Genomic DNA, 16,722 nt, shown 5'->3' on the forward strand with positions numbered 1-16,722 from the left:
AATAGATAGATAATAGATAGATGATAGATAGATAATAGATAGATAATAGATAGATAATAGATAATAGATACTAGATAGATAATAGATAGATAATAGATAGATAATAGATGATAGATAATAGATAGATAATAGATAGAAAAGAGATAGATAATAGATAGATGATAGATAGATAATAGATAGATAATAGATAGATAATAGATAATAGATACTAGATAGATAATAGATAGATAATAGATAGATAATAGATGATAGATAATAGATAGATAATAGATAGAAAAGAGATAGATAATAGATAGATGATAGATAGATAATAGATAGATGATAAATAATAGATAGATAATAGATAATAGATAGATAATAGATGATAGATAATAGATGATAGATAATAGATTTGATAATAGATAGATAATAGATAGAAAATAGATAGATAATAGATAGATAATAGATAGATGATAGATAATAGATAGATAATAGATAGAAAATAGATGATGGATAACATATAATAGATATATAATAGATAATAGATAGATAATAGATGATGGATAATAGATAGATAATAGATAGATAATAGATAGATGATAGGTAATAGATAGATAATAGATAGATAATAGATAATAGATAGATGATAGATAGATGATAGATAGATAATAGATAGATGATAGATAATAGATAGATAATAGATAGATAATAGATAGATAATAGATAGATAATAGATAGATGATAGATAATAGATAGATAATAGATAATAGATAGATAAAAGATAGATGATTGATAATAGATAGATAATAGATAGATAATAGATATATAATAGATAGATAATAGATAATCGATGATAGATAATAGATAGATAATAGATAGATAATAGATAGATGATAAATAATAGATAATAGATAATAGATAGATAATAGATAATAGATAGATAATAGATAGATAATAGATGATAGATAATAGATGATAGATAATAGATAGAAAATAGATAGATAATAGATAGATGATAGATACATAATAGATAGATAATAGATAGATAATAGATAGATGATAGATAATAGATAGATAATAGATGATGGATAATAGATAATAGATAGATAATAGATAATAGATAGATAATAGATGATAGATGATAGATAATAGATAGATAATAGATAGATAATAGATAGATAGATAATAGATGATAGATAGATAATAGATAGATAGTTAGATAATAGATAGATATAATAGATAGATAATAGATGATAGATAGATAATAGATAGATAATAGATAATAGATAGATGATAGATAATAGATAGATAATAGATAGATAATAGATAGATAATAGATAATAGATAGATGATAGATAGATAATAGATAGATAGATAATAGATAGGCATAATAGATAGATAATAAATAGATAACAGATAGATAGATAGATAATAGATAGAGATAATAGATAGATAATAGATGATAGATAGATAATAGATAGATAATAGATAATAGATAGATAGATAGATGATAGATAGATGATAGATAATAGATAGATAATAGATACATAATAGATAATAGATAGATAATAGATAAAAGATAGATAGATAATAGATAGATGATAGATAATAGATAGATAATAGATAGATAGATAATAGATGGATAATAGATAGATAATAGATAGATAATAGATACATAATAGATAATAGATAGATAATAGATAAAAGATAGATAGATAGATAATAGATAGATAATAGATAGATGCTAGATAGATAATAGATAGATAATAGATAGATGATAGATAATAGATAATAGATAGATAATAGATGATAGATAATAGATAGATAGATAGATAATAGATAGATAATAGATAGATGATAGATAGATAATAGATAGATAGATAATAGATGATAGATAGATAATAGATAGATAGATGATAGATATTAGATGATAGATAGATGATAGATAGATAATAGATAGATGATAGATAGATAATAGATAGATGATAGATAACAGATGATAGATAGATAATAGATAATAGATAGATAATATATAGATCATAGATAGATAATAGATAGATAGATAATAGATAGATAGATAATAGATAGATAATAGATACATAATAGATAATAGATAGATAATAGATAGATAATAGATAGATGATAGATAATAGATAATAGATGATAGTTAGATAATAGATAGATAATAAATGATAGATAGATAATAGATAGATAATAGATAATATATAGATAATAGATGATAGATAGATAATAGATGATAGATAGATGATAGATAGATAGATAATAGATAGATAATAGATAATAGATAGATAATAGATGATAGATAATAGATAGATAATAGATAGATAATAGATAGATGATAGATAATAGATGATATATAGATAATAGATAGATAATAGATGATAGATAGATAATAGATAATATATAGATAATAGATAGATAATAGATAATAGATAGATAGATAATAGATAATAGATAGATGATAGATAAATGATAGATAGATAATAGATAGATGATAGATAATAGATAGATAGATAATAGATAGATAGATAATAGATAGATAATAGATGATAGATAGATAATAGATAGATAGATGATAGATAATAGATGATAGATAATAGATAGATAGATAATAGATAGATAATAGATAGATAATAGATAGATGATAGATAGATAATAGATAGATAATAGATAGATAATAGATAATAGATACTAGATAGATAATAGATAGATAATAGATAGAAAAGAGATAGATAATAGATAGATGATAGATAGATAATAGATAGATAATAGATAGATAATAGATAATAGATACTAGATAGATAATAGATAGATAATAGATAGATAATAGATGATAGATAATAGATAGATAATAGATAGAAAAGAGATAGATAATAGATGATAGATAGATGATAGATAATAGATAGATAATAGATAATAGATAGATAATAGATGATAGATAATAGATGATAGATAATAGATTTGATAATAGATAGATAATAGATAGAAAATAGATAGATAATAGATAGATGATAGATAATAGATAGATAATAGATAGAAAATAGATGATGGATAATATATAATAGATATGTAATAGATAATAGATAGATAATAGATGATGGATAATAGATAGATAATAGATAGATAATAGAGAGATGATAGATAATAGATAGATAATAGATAGATAATAGATAATAGATAGATGATAGATAGATGATAGATAGATAATAGATAGATGATAGATAATAGATAGATAATAGATAGATGATAGATAGATAATAGATAGATGATAGATAATAGATAGATAATAGATAATAGATAGATGATAGATAGGTCATCGATAATAGATAGATAATAGATAATAGATAGATGATAGATAGATAATAGATAGATGATAGATAATAGATAATAGATAGATAGATAGATAATAGATAATAGATAGATAGATAATAGATAGATAGATAATAGATGATAGATAGATAATAGATAGATAATAGATAGATGATAGATAATAGATGATAGATAATAGATAGATAGATAATAGATAATAGATAGATAGATAATAGATAGATAATAGATGATAAATAGATAATAGATAGATGATAGATAGATAATAGATAATAGATAGATAATAGATAGATAATAGATAGATGATAGATAGATAACAGATAATAGATAGATAATAGATGATAGATAATAGATAATAGATAGATAATAGATAATAGATAGATAATAGGTAATAGATAGATAATAGATGATGGATAATAGATAACAGATAGATAATAGATAGATGATAGATAGATGATAGATAGATAATAGATAGAAAAGAGATAGATAATAGATAGATGATAGATAATAGATAGATAATAGATAATAGATAGATAATAGATAGATGATAGATAATAGATAGATAATAGGTAATAGATAGATAATAGATGATGGATAATAGATAACAGATAGATAATAGATAGATGATAGATAGATGATAGCTAATAGATAATAGATAATAGATAGATAATAGATAATAGATAGATAAAAGATAGATGATTGATAATAGATAGATAATAGATAGATAATAGATAGATAATAGATAGATACTAGATAATAGATGATAGATAATAGATAGATAATAGATAGATAATAGATAGATAATAGATAATAGATAGATAATAGATAGATAATAGATGATAGATAATAGATGATAGATAATAGATAGAAAATAGATAGATAATAGATAGATGATAGATACATAATAGATAGATAATAGATAGATAATAGATAGATGATAGATAATAGATAGATAATAGATGATGGATAATAGATAATAGATAGATAATAGATAATAGATAGATAATAGATGATAGATGATAGATAATAGATAGATAATAGATAGATAATAGATAGATGATAGATAGATGATAGATAGATGATAGATAGATAATAGATAGATAATAGATAGATAATAGATAGATGATAGATAATAGATAGATAATAGATAGATAATAGATAATAGATAGATGATAGATAGGTAGATAATAGATAGATAGATAATAGATAGATGATAGATAATAGATAATAGATAGATAATTGATAATAGATAGATAATAGATAATAGATAGATAGATAGATAATAGATAATAGATAGATAGATAATAGATAGATAGATAATAGATGATAGATAGATAATAGATAGATGATAGATAATAGATGATAGATGTCAGGAAAACGACACCCACTTTTGGGTCAGACCTTGCAGCTCTCTGGCGCCCCCTTATCCTGCTGGTCAAACACGGTATTGACAGAGGATAAACACGGGTGCAGCTGCTCTAGTTTATGTCGACTATTGCGGCACGTGATGTGACAGGACGTATATATACCACCAGTTCCTTCCAGGAACGTATATATACCTCCGACCAGCCACCCTCAAACCACAATATCACATAAATACTGGTATACTGCCACCACCGATCGCTTAACAGGTGGATCGGGTACCTGGTAGGTAACGTGAATTAGCGGGTGAGGAACGTGTTTGCTCGACATAGGACAAGAAGAAAGAAACTGGTAAATAATTAATGATTTACTCCCAAAAGGGGGGCAGTGTTTACAAAATATATACAAGATATTATAAAGGAGACAATTTACATGTATGCATAAACAGTTATTAAAATAAAAGGGATAAGTAATAGCAAAACCTGCTTCACAAGGTGATGGTCTCAGATTCTGTGGGGGGGGGGGGGGCGGGGCTCCCCGGAAATTAGACGTGATTCTTCCGCGCAGCGTGGCGTGCGTGCGTGCGTCTGGCGTCCCTCAGAAGAATGACCTGAAAATGGCCGATTTGCTTTTTAGTAAGCAGCCAAAACTCTGGGGAACACCCCTTATTTACCTTACAAGGGGGGCTCGGCTTTGCGAGCCCACCCAGCTGCAGAAGACCTAAAAGATCCTTCAGATTCCATATCTTGGTGTGGGGGGGTCCCACATCCAAGAGGGAGACATCATCTTGACCGTCACCAATATTCATGAAGATAGATATTAAATATGAAACCTCTATGACGCTCAGAATCTCAGAATCCATTATCTCAGTTCCCGGTCATTCCTCAGTTATGCAAGTTATACTATTGTAATGGGAAAAAGGTAAGCATTCCAAAAACGTGGTTCCGATGTTTCTGTCAGACCTGTGCGTGATTAAAATTGGCATAAAACGTTTGTACAATTAAACAATGGGATTTTTTGGAGGGATTTTCCGGTTTGTACCAGTGCTTGCCCTGGACTGAGGTTTTATGGCGGGTCATAAAAATTCCTGGTTTGGGGAAAAGCAAAAGTGAGTTCTATGTCTTCACTTACAAACAGATAGGGGGTGGGTTTTTTTTTCCTTTTTTAAAACATCTCTCATTTTTAAAAACTCGGGCAAAAATACCTTTTGCCTGACAATAGATAATAGATAATAGATAGATAGATAATAGATAGATAATAGATGATAGATAGGTAATAGATAGATGATAGATAGATAATAGATAGATAATAGATAGATGATAGATAGATGATAGATAATAGATAGATAATAGATAGATAATAGATAGATAATAGATGATAGATAATAGATGATAGATAATAGATAGATAATAGATAGATGATAGATAGATGATAGATAGATGATAGATAGATAATAGATAGATAATAGATAATAGATGATAGATAGATAATAGATAGATAGATAATAGATAGAGATAATAGATAGATAATAGATAATAGATAGATAATAGATAGATAATAGATAATAGATAGATAGATAGATAATATATAGATAGATAGATAATAGATAGATAGATAATAGATACATAATAGATACATAATAGATACATAATAGATAATAGATAGATAATAGATAAAAGATAGATAGATAGATAATAGATAGATAACAGATAATAGATAGATAATAGATAGATAATAGATAATAGATAGATAATACATGATAGATAATAGATAGATGATAGATAATAGATAGATAGATAATAGATAGATAATAGATAGATGATAGATAGATAATAGATAGATAGATAATAGATTATAGATAGATAATAGATAGATAATAGATAATATATAGATAATAGATAATAGATGATAGATAGATAACAGATAGATAGATAGATAGATAATATATAGATAGATAATAGATAGATAGATAATAGATAGATAATAGATAGATAATAGATACATAATAGATAATAGATAGATAATAGATAGATAATAGATAGATAATAGATAATAGATGATAGATAGATAATAGATAGATAATAGATGATAGATAGATAATAGATAATAGATAGATAATAGATAATAGATAGATAATAGATAATAGATAGATAATAGATGATAGATAGATGATAGATAGATAGATAATAGATAGATAATACATAGATAATAGATAGATGATAGATAATAGATAATAGATGATAGATAGATATGAGATAATAGATAGATAATAGATAATATATAGATAATAGATAATAGATAATAGATGATAGATAGATATGAGATAATAGATAGATAATAGATAATAGATAGATAATAGATGATAGATAGATGATAGATGATAGATAGATAATAGATAGATAATAGATAGATGATAGATAATAGATAATAGATGATAGATAGATGATAGATAGATAATAGATAGATAATAGATGATAGATAGATAATAGATAAAATATAGATAATAGATAGATGATAGATAATAGATAGATAATAGATAGATAGATAATAGATAGATAATAGATAATAGATAGATAATAGATGATAGATAGATAATAGATAATATAGAGATAATAGATAGATGATAGATAATAGATAGATAATAGATAGATAGATAATAGATAATAGATAGATGATAGATAAATGATAGATAGATAATAGATAGATGATAGATAATAGATAATAGATAGATAGATAGATAATAGATAGATAATAGATAGATAGATAATAGATGATAGATAGATAATAGATAGATAGATGATAGATAATAGATGATAGATAATAGATAGGTAGATAATAGATAGATAGATATAGATAGATAATAGATAGATATTAGATAGATGATAGATTGATAATAGATAGATAATAGATAGATAATAGATAGATAATAGATAGATGATAGATAGATAATAGATAATAGATAGATAATAGATAGATGAGAGATAATAGATAGATGATAGATAATAGATAGATGATAGATTGATAATAGATAGATAATAGATAGATAATAGATAGATGATAGATAATAGATAGATAATAGATAGATAATAGATAATAGATAGATGATAGATAGATAATAGATAGATAATAGATAGATAATAGATAGATGATAGATAATAGATAGATAATAGATAGATAATAGATAATAGATAGATGATAGATAGGTCATAGATAATAGACAATAGATAATAGATAGATGATAGATAATAGATAATAGATAGATGATAGATAATAGATAATAGATAGATAGATAATAGATAATAGAAAGATAGATAGATAATAGATAATAGATGATAGATAATAGATAGATAATAGATAATAGATAGATAATAGATGATAGATAATAGATGATAGATAATAGATAGATAATAGATAGATGATAGATAGATGATAGATAGATAATAGATAGAAAATAGATAGATAATAGATAGATGATAGATAGATAATAGTTAAATAATAGATAGATAATAGATAGATGATAGATAATAGATAATAGATAGATGATAGATAGGTCATCGATAATAGATAGATGATAGATGATGGATAATAGATAATAGATAGATAGATAATAGATAATAGATAGATGATAGATAATAGATAATAGATAGATGATAGATAAATGATAGATAGATAATAGATGATAGATAATAGATAATAGATAGATAATAGATAATAGATAGATAATAGATAATAGATAGATAATAGATAGATGATAGATAATAGATAGATGATAGATGATGGATAATAGATAATAGATGATAGATAGATAATAGATAGATAGATAAAAGATAGATAATAGATGATAGATAGATAATAGATAATAGATAATAGATAGATGATAGATAATGATAGATAATAGATAGATGATAGATAATAGATAGATAATAGATAGATAATAGATAGATAGATAATGGATAGATGATATATAGATAATAGATAGTTAATAGATAGATAATAGATAGATAATAGATAATAGATAGATGATAGATAGATAATAGATAGATAGATAGATAATAGATAGAGATAATAGATAGATAATAGATGATAGATAGATAATAGATAGATAATAGATAATAGATAGATAGATGATAGATAGATAATAGATAGATAGATAGATAATATATAGATAGATAGATAATAGATAGATAGATAATAGATACATAATAGATACATAATAGATACATAATAGATAATAGATAGATAATAGATAAAAGATAGATAGATAGATAATAGATAGATAATAGATGATAGATAACAGATAATAGATAGATAATAGATAGATAATAGATAATAGATAGATAATAGATGATAGATAATAGATAGATGATAGATAATAGATAGATAGATAATAGATAGATAATAGATAGATGATAGATAGATAATAGATAGATAGATAATAGATTATAGATAGATAATAGATAGATAATAGATAATATATAGATAATAGATAATAGATGATAGATAGATAACAGATAGATAGATAGATAGATAATATATAGATAGATAGATAATAGATAGATAGATAATAGATAGATAATAGATAGATAATAGATACATAATAGATAATAGATAGATAATAGATAGATAATAGATAATAGATGATAGATAGATAATAGATAGATAATAGATAGATAATAGATAATAGATGATAGATAGATAATAGATAGATAATAGATGATAGATAGATAATAGATAATAGATAGATAATAGATAATAGATAGATAATAGATAATAGATAGATAATAGATGATAGATAGATAATAGATGATAGATAGATGATAGATAATAGATAGATAATAGATAGATAGATAATAGATAGATAATACATAGATAATAGATAGATGATAGATAATAGATAATAGATGATAGATAGATATGAGATAATAGATAGATAATAGATAATATATAGATAATAGATAATAGATAATAGATGATAGATAGATATGAGATAATAGATAGATAATAGATAATAGATAGATAATAGATGATAGATAGATGATAGATGATAGATAGATGATAGATAGATAATAGATAGATAATAGATGATAGATAGATAATAGATAATATATAGATAATAGATAGATGATAGATAATAGATAGATAATAGATAGATAGATAATAGATAGATGATAGATAAATGATAGATAGATAATAGATAGATGATAGATAATAGATAGATAGATAGATAATAGATAGATGATAGATAGATAATAGATAGATAATAGATAATAGATAGATAATAGATGATAGATAGATAATAGATAATATAGAGATAATAGATAGATGATAGATAATAGATAGATAATAGATAGATAGATAATAGATAATAGATAGATGATAGATAAATGATAGATAGATAATAGATAGATGATAGATAATAGATAATAGATAGATAGATAGATAATAGATAGATAATAGATAGATAGATAATAGATGATAGATAGATAATAGATAGATAGATGATAGATAATAGATGATAGATAATAGATAGGTAGATAATAGATAGATAGATAATAGATAGATAATAGATAGATATTAGGTAGATGATAGATTGATAATAGATAGATAATAGATAGATAATAGATAGATAATAGATAGATGATAGATAGATAATAGATAATAGATAGATAATAGATAGATGATAGATAATAGATAGATGATAGATAATAGATAGATGATAGATTGATAATAGATAGATAATAGATAGATAATAGATAGATGATAGATAATAGATAGATAATAGATAGATAATAGATAATAGATAGATGATAGATAGATAATAGATAGATAATAGATAGATGATAGATAATAGATAGATAATAGATAGATGATAGATAATAGATAGATAATAGATAGATAATAGATAATAGATAGATGATAGATAGGTCATAGATAATAGACAATAGATAATAGATAGATGATAGATAATAGATAATAGATAGATGATAGATAATAGATAATAGATAGATAGATAATAGATAATAGAAAGATAGATAGATAATAGATAATAGATGATAGATAATAGATAGATAATAGATAATAGATAGATAATAGATGATAGATAATAGATGATAGATAATAGATAGATAATAGATAGATGATAGATAGATGATAGATAGATAATAGATAGAAAATAGATAGATAATAGATAGATGATAGATAGATAATAGATAAATAATAGATAGATAATAGATAGATGATAGATAATAGATAGATAATAGATAATAGATAGATGATAGATAGGTGATAGATGATGGATAATAGATAATAGATAGATAGATAATAGATAATAGATAGATGATAGATAATAGATAATAGATAGATGATAGATAAATGATAGATAGATAATAGATGATAGATAATAGATAATAGATAGATAATAGATAATAGATAGATAATAGATAATAGATAGATAATAGATAGATGATAGATAATAGATAGATGATAGATGATGGATAATAGATAATAGATAGATAGATAATAGATAATAGATAGATGATAGATAATAGATAATAGATAGATGATAGATAAATGATAGATAGATAATAGATGATAGATAATAGATAATAGATAGATAATAGATAATAGATAGATAATAGATAATAGATAGATAATAGATAGATGATAGATAATAGATAGATGATAGATGATGGATAATAGATAATAGATGATAGATAGATAATAGATAGATAGATAAAAGATAGATAATAGATGATAGATAGATAATAGATAATAGATAATAGATAGATGATAGATAATGATAGATAATAGATAGATGATAGATAATAGATAGATAATAGATAGATGATAGATAATAGATAGATAATAGATGATAGATAATAGATAATAGATAGATAATAGATAATAGATACATAATAGATAGATAATAGATGATAGATAATAGATGATAGATAATAGATAGATAATAGATAGATGATAGATAGATGATAGATAGATGATAGATAGATAATAGATAGATGATAGAAAATAGATAGATAATAGATGATGGATAATAGATAATAGATAATAGATAGATAATAGATAGATGATAGATAATAGATAATAGATAGATAATAGATAGATAATAGATAATAGATATATAATAGATAGATAATAGATAATAGATGATAGATAATAGATAGATAATAGATAGGTCATCGATAATAGATAGATAATAGATAGATGATAGATAGATAGATAATAGATAGATGATAGATAATAGATGATAGATAATAGATAAATAATAGATAGATGATAGATGATAGGTAGATAATAGATAGATAATAGATAGATAGATAATAGATAATAGATAGATAATAGATAGATGATAGATAATAGACAGATAATAGATAGATAATAGATAGCAAAAAAGAAGCAAGACAAAAATATATCTCATACCCTACCATAATTATATATAAATGTAAAGCAAAGTTGCATAATAAATATAGGGTACTTAGTGAACTATTTTTGATCAAAAAAAGTATACAAGCCGTCCCACCAGCGGCAAGGTGACCCTAAATTGGGACGGTACCTATACTGCCCATAATAGATAATAGATAATAGATAGATAGATAATAGATAGTTAGATAATAGATAGATAATAGATATATAGATAATAGATAGATAATAGATAGATGATAGATGATAATTAATAGATAGATAATAGATAGATAATAGATAATAGATAGATAATAGAAAGATGATAGATGATAGATAGATGATAGATAGATGATAGATAGATAATAGATAGATAATAGATAATAGATAGATAATAGATAGATGATAGGTAGATAATAGATAATAGATAGATAATAGATAGATGATAGATAATAGATAATAGATAGATAATAGATAATAGATAGATGATAGATAGATAATAGATAGATAATAGATAGATAATAGATGATAGATAATAGATAGATGATAGATAGATAATAGATAGAAAATAGATAGATAATAGATAGATAATAGATAATAGATAGATGATAGATAGATAATAGATAGATAATAGATAGATAATAGATAGATGATAGATAGATAATAGATAGATAATAGATAGATAATAGATGATAGATAATAGATGATAGATAATAGATAGATAATAGATAGAAAATAGATAGATAATAGATAGATAATAGATAGATGATAGATAGATAATAGACAGATGATAGATAATAGATAGATAATAGATAGATAATAGATGATGGATTATAGATAATAGATAATAGATAGATGATAGATAGATGATAGATAATAGATAATAGATAATAGATAGATAATAGATAATAGATAGATAATAGATAGATGATAGATAATAGATAGATGATAGATATTAGACGATAGATAGATAATAGATGATAGATAGATAATAGATAGATGAAAGATAATAGATGATAGATAGATAATAGATAATAGATAGATAATAGATAGATAATAGATAATAGATAGATGATAGATAATAGATAGATGATAGATAATAGATAGATAATAGATACTAGATATATAATAGATAGATAATAGATAATAGATGATAGATAATAGATAGATAATAGATAGATAATAGATAGATGATAAATAATAGATAGATAATAGATGATGGATAATAGATAATAGATAGATAATAGATAGATAATAGATGATAGATAATAGATGATAGATAATAGATAGAAAATAGATAGATAATAGATAGATAATAGATAGAAAATACATAGATAATAGATAGATGATAGATAGATAATAGACCGATAATAGATGATGGATAATAGATAATAGATAGATAATAGATAATAGATAGATAATAGATAGATAATAGATAGATGATAGATAATAGATAGATGATAGATAATAGATAGATAATAGATAGATAATAGATAATAGATAGATGATAGATAGATAACAGATAGATGATAGATAATAGATGATAGATAATAGATGATAGATAATAGATAGATAATAGATAGATAATATATAGATGATAGATAATATATAGATAATAGATGATAGATGATAGATAATAGATAGATAATAGATAATAATAAATGATAGATAGATAGTAGATAGATGTCATGAAAACAACACCCACTCTTGGGTCAGACCTTGCAGCTCTCTGGCGCCCCCTTATCCTGCTGGTCAAACACGGTATTGACAGAGGATAAGCACGGGTGCAGCTGCTCTAATTTATGTAGACTATTGTGGCACGTGACGTGACAGGACGTATATATACCACCAGTTCCTTCCAGGAACGTATATATACCTCCGACCAGCCACCCTCAAACCACAATATCACATAAATACTGGTATACTGCCACCACCGATCGCTTAACAGGTGGATCGGGTACCTGGTAGGTAACGTGAATTAGCGAGTGAGGAACGTGTTTGCTCGACATAGGACAAGAAGAAAGAAACTGGTTAATAATTAATGATTTACTCCCAAAAGGGGGGCAGTGTTTACAAAATATATACAAGATATTATAAAGGAGACAATTTACATGTATGCATAAACAGTTATTAAAATAAAAGGGATAAGTAATAGCAAAACCTGCTTCACAAGGTAATGGTCTCAGATTCTGTGGGGGGGGCGGCTCCCCGGAAATTAGACTTGATTCCTTCACGCAGCGTGTAGTGCATGCGTCTGCGTCCCTGGTTGGAATGGCTTGAAAAATGGCCAATCTGGTTTTTAGCAAGCAGCCAAAACTCTGGGGAACACCCCTTATTTACCTTACAAGGGGGCTCGGCTTTGCGAGCCCACCCAGCTGCAGAAGACCTAAAAAATCCTTCAGATTCCATATCTTGGTGTGGGGGGGTCCCACATCCAAGAGGGAGACATCATCTTGACCGTCACCAATATTCATGAAGATAGATATTAAATATGAAACCTCTATGACGCTCAGAATCTCAGAATCCATTATCTCAGTTCCCGGTCATTCCTCAGTTATGCAAGTTATACTATTGTAATGGGAAAAAGGTAAGCATTCCAAAAACGTGGTTCCGATGTTTCTGTCAGACCTGTGCGTGATTAAAATTGGCATAAAACGTTTGTACAATTAAACAATGGGATTTTTTTGGAGGGATTTTCCGGTTTGTACCAGCACTTGCCCTGGACTGAGGTTTTATGGCGGGTCATAAAAATTCCTGGTTTGGGGAAAAGCAAAAGTGAGTTCTATGTCTTCACTTACAAACAGATAGGGGGTGTTTTTTTTTTCCCTTTTTTAAAACATCTCTCATTTTTAAAAACTCGGGCAAAAATACCTTTTGCCTGACACCTCCCCCTTTTTGACTGCGCTATGGAGGTAGGACCTTCTGGTACTCCTCCAATTGTATGTCTGGAGGCTCCCCTCGCCGGGACAACCCATCGGCATTGCCATGCTCGCTGCCCTTGCGGTGTTGAACGGTAAAGTCGTACTGCTGGAGGGTGAGGCTCCAGCGTAACAACCTTCCGTTGGCACCTGACATGGTGTGCAGCCAACTCAGGGGGTTGTGGTCAGTCACGACAGTGAAGGGGCGCCCGTACAAGTAAGGCTGTAAGCGGTTGAGGGCCCATACAATGGCCAGGCACTCCTTCTCTATGGTGGAATAGGCCACTTCCCTCGGCAGCAGTTTCCGGCTTAGGTACAACACGGGGTGTTCTTGGTTCCCCGAGTCGACCTGGCTGAGTACAGCACCGAGGCCAAACTCACTGGCGTCGGTCTGTACTAAGAGTGGCCGTGTGCCGTCGACCGCCTTTAGTACAGGAGAGCTGCTCAGGGCAGTCTTCAAACCCTAAAGGCCACCTCGCATTCATCCGTCCATTTGACGGAATGGGGTAGGCTCTTCCTGGTGAGGTCTGTCAAGGGCTTCGCAAGGCTACTATAGTCCTGCACAAAGCGTCTATAGTACCCTGCGGTGTCCAAGAAGGACTGCACCTGCTTCTTGGTCCTGGGGGTGGGCCAGGACACGATAGCGTCCACCTTCCCAGGCTCTGGCTTCAGAGTACCCCCACCTACCCGGTGCCCCAGGTAGTGGACCTCGTTCATGCCCATCTGGCACTTTCCCGGCTTGATGGTCAAGCCCGCCTGGTGAATGCGCCAGAGCACCTGCTGCAGATGCTCGAGGTGATCCTCCCAGGTGGGACTGAAGATGGCAATGTCATCCAGGTACGCTACTGCGTACCTCTCCAGTCCCTGGAGCAGGTGGTTGACCATTCGCTGGAACGTGGCAGGGGCATTTTTCATGCCGAAGGGCATGACCGTGGATTCATACAATCCGAAGGGGGTGATAAAGGCGGACTTCTCCTGGGCCCCGGGGCTCAAGGGAATCTGCCAATATCCCCGACTCAAATCCATAATGGAGAGATAGCTCGCGCTGGCTAACCGCTCCAGCAGCTCCTCAATGCGTGGCATTGGTTGTGCGTCAGAGGCGGTGATAGCGTTGAGCCCCCTGTAGTCCACACAGAACCGGGTGGTCCGGTCCTTCTTAGGCACCAGGACTACAGGTGAGGCCCACGCGCTCTTGGACCGCTTAATCACCCCCAACTGCAGCATCTCCTCGACCTCCTGGCGCATGACATGCTGCACCTCGTCGGAGATTCGATAGGCTGTCCGCCGGAGTGGGGCATGATTCCCGGTGTCCACTTCATGGACCGCCACTTCAGTCCTGCCAGGCAGGTTGGTGAACACTGCTTGGAAGGGTTTCAGCACTGCTTGCATCTGAGACCTCTGGTCTGCGGATAGCAAGTCGCTTAGCTCTACATCCTCTAGGGACCCGCTGGCCTTCGCTTGGGCGAGCATGTCCAAGAGGGGGTCATCCTCCCCATCCTCGGGCAGGTTGCAGACCGGTAGGACGCAGGTTCCACGTTCTTGATGAGCCTTCATCATATTAACGTGAAACGCCTTCCGCCTACCCCGCTCGTGGTCAAGAGTGATCACGTAGGTGACCGGGTTGAGCTGTTGGTGAATGACGTACGGGCCTTCCCAGGCCGCCTGAAGCTTGTCCTTTGGTACGGGGACCAGCACCCAC

This window comes from Phyllobates terribilis, unplaced genomic scaffold, assembly GCF_046119375.1.
Source record: "Phyllobates terribilis strain yellow unplaced genomic scaffold, ASM4611937v1 Scaffold_11__3_contigs__length_659146591, whole genome shotgun sequence".
Classification (NCBI taxonomy): Eukaryota; Metazoa; Chordata; class Amphibia; order Anura; family Dendrobatidae; genus Phyllobates; species Phyllobates terribilis.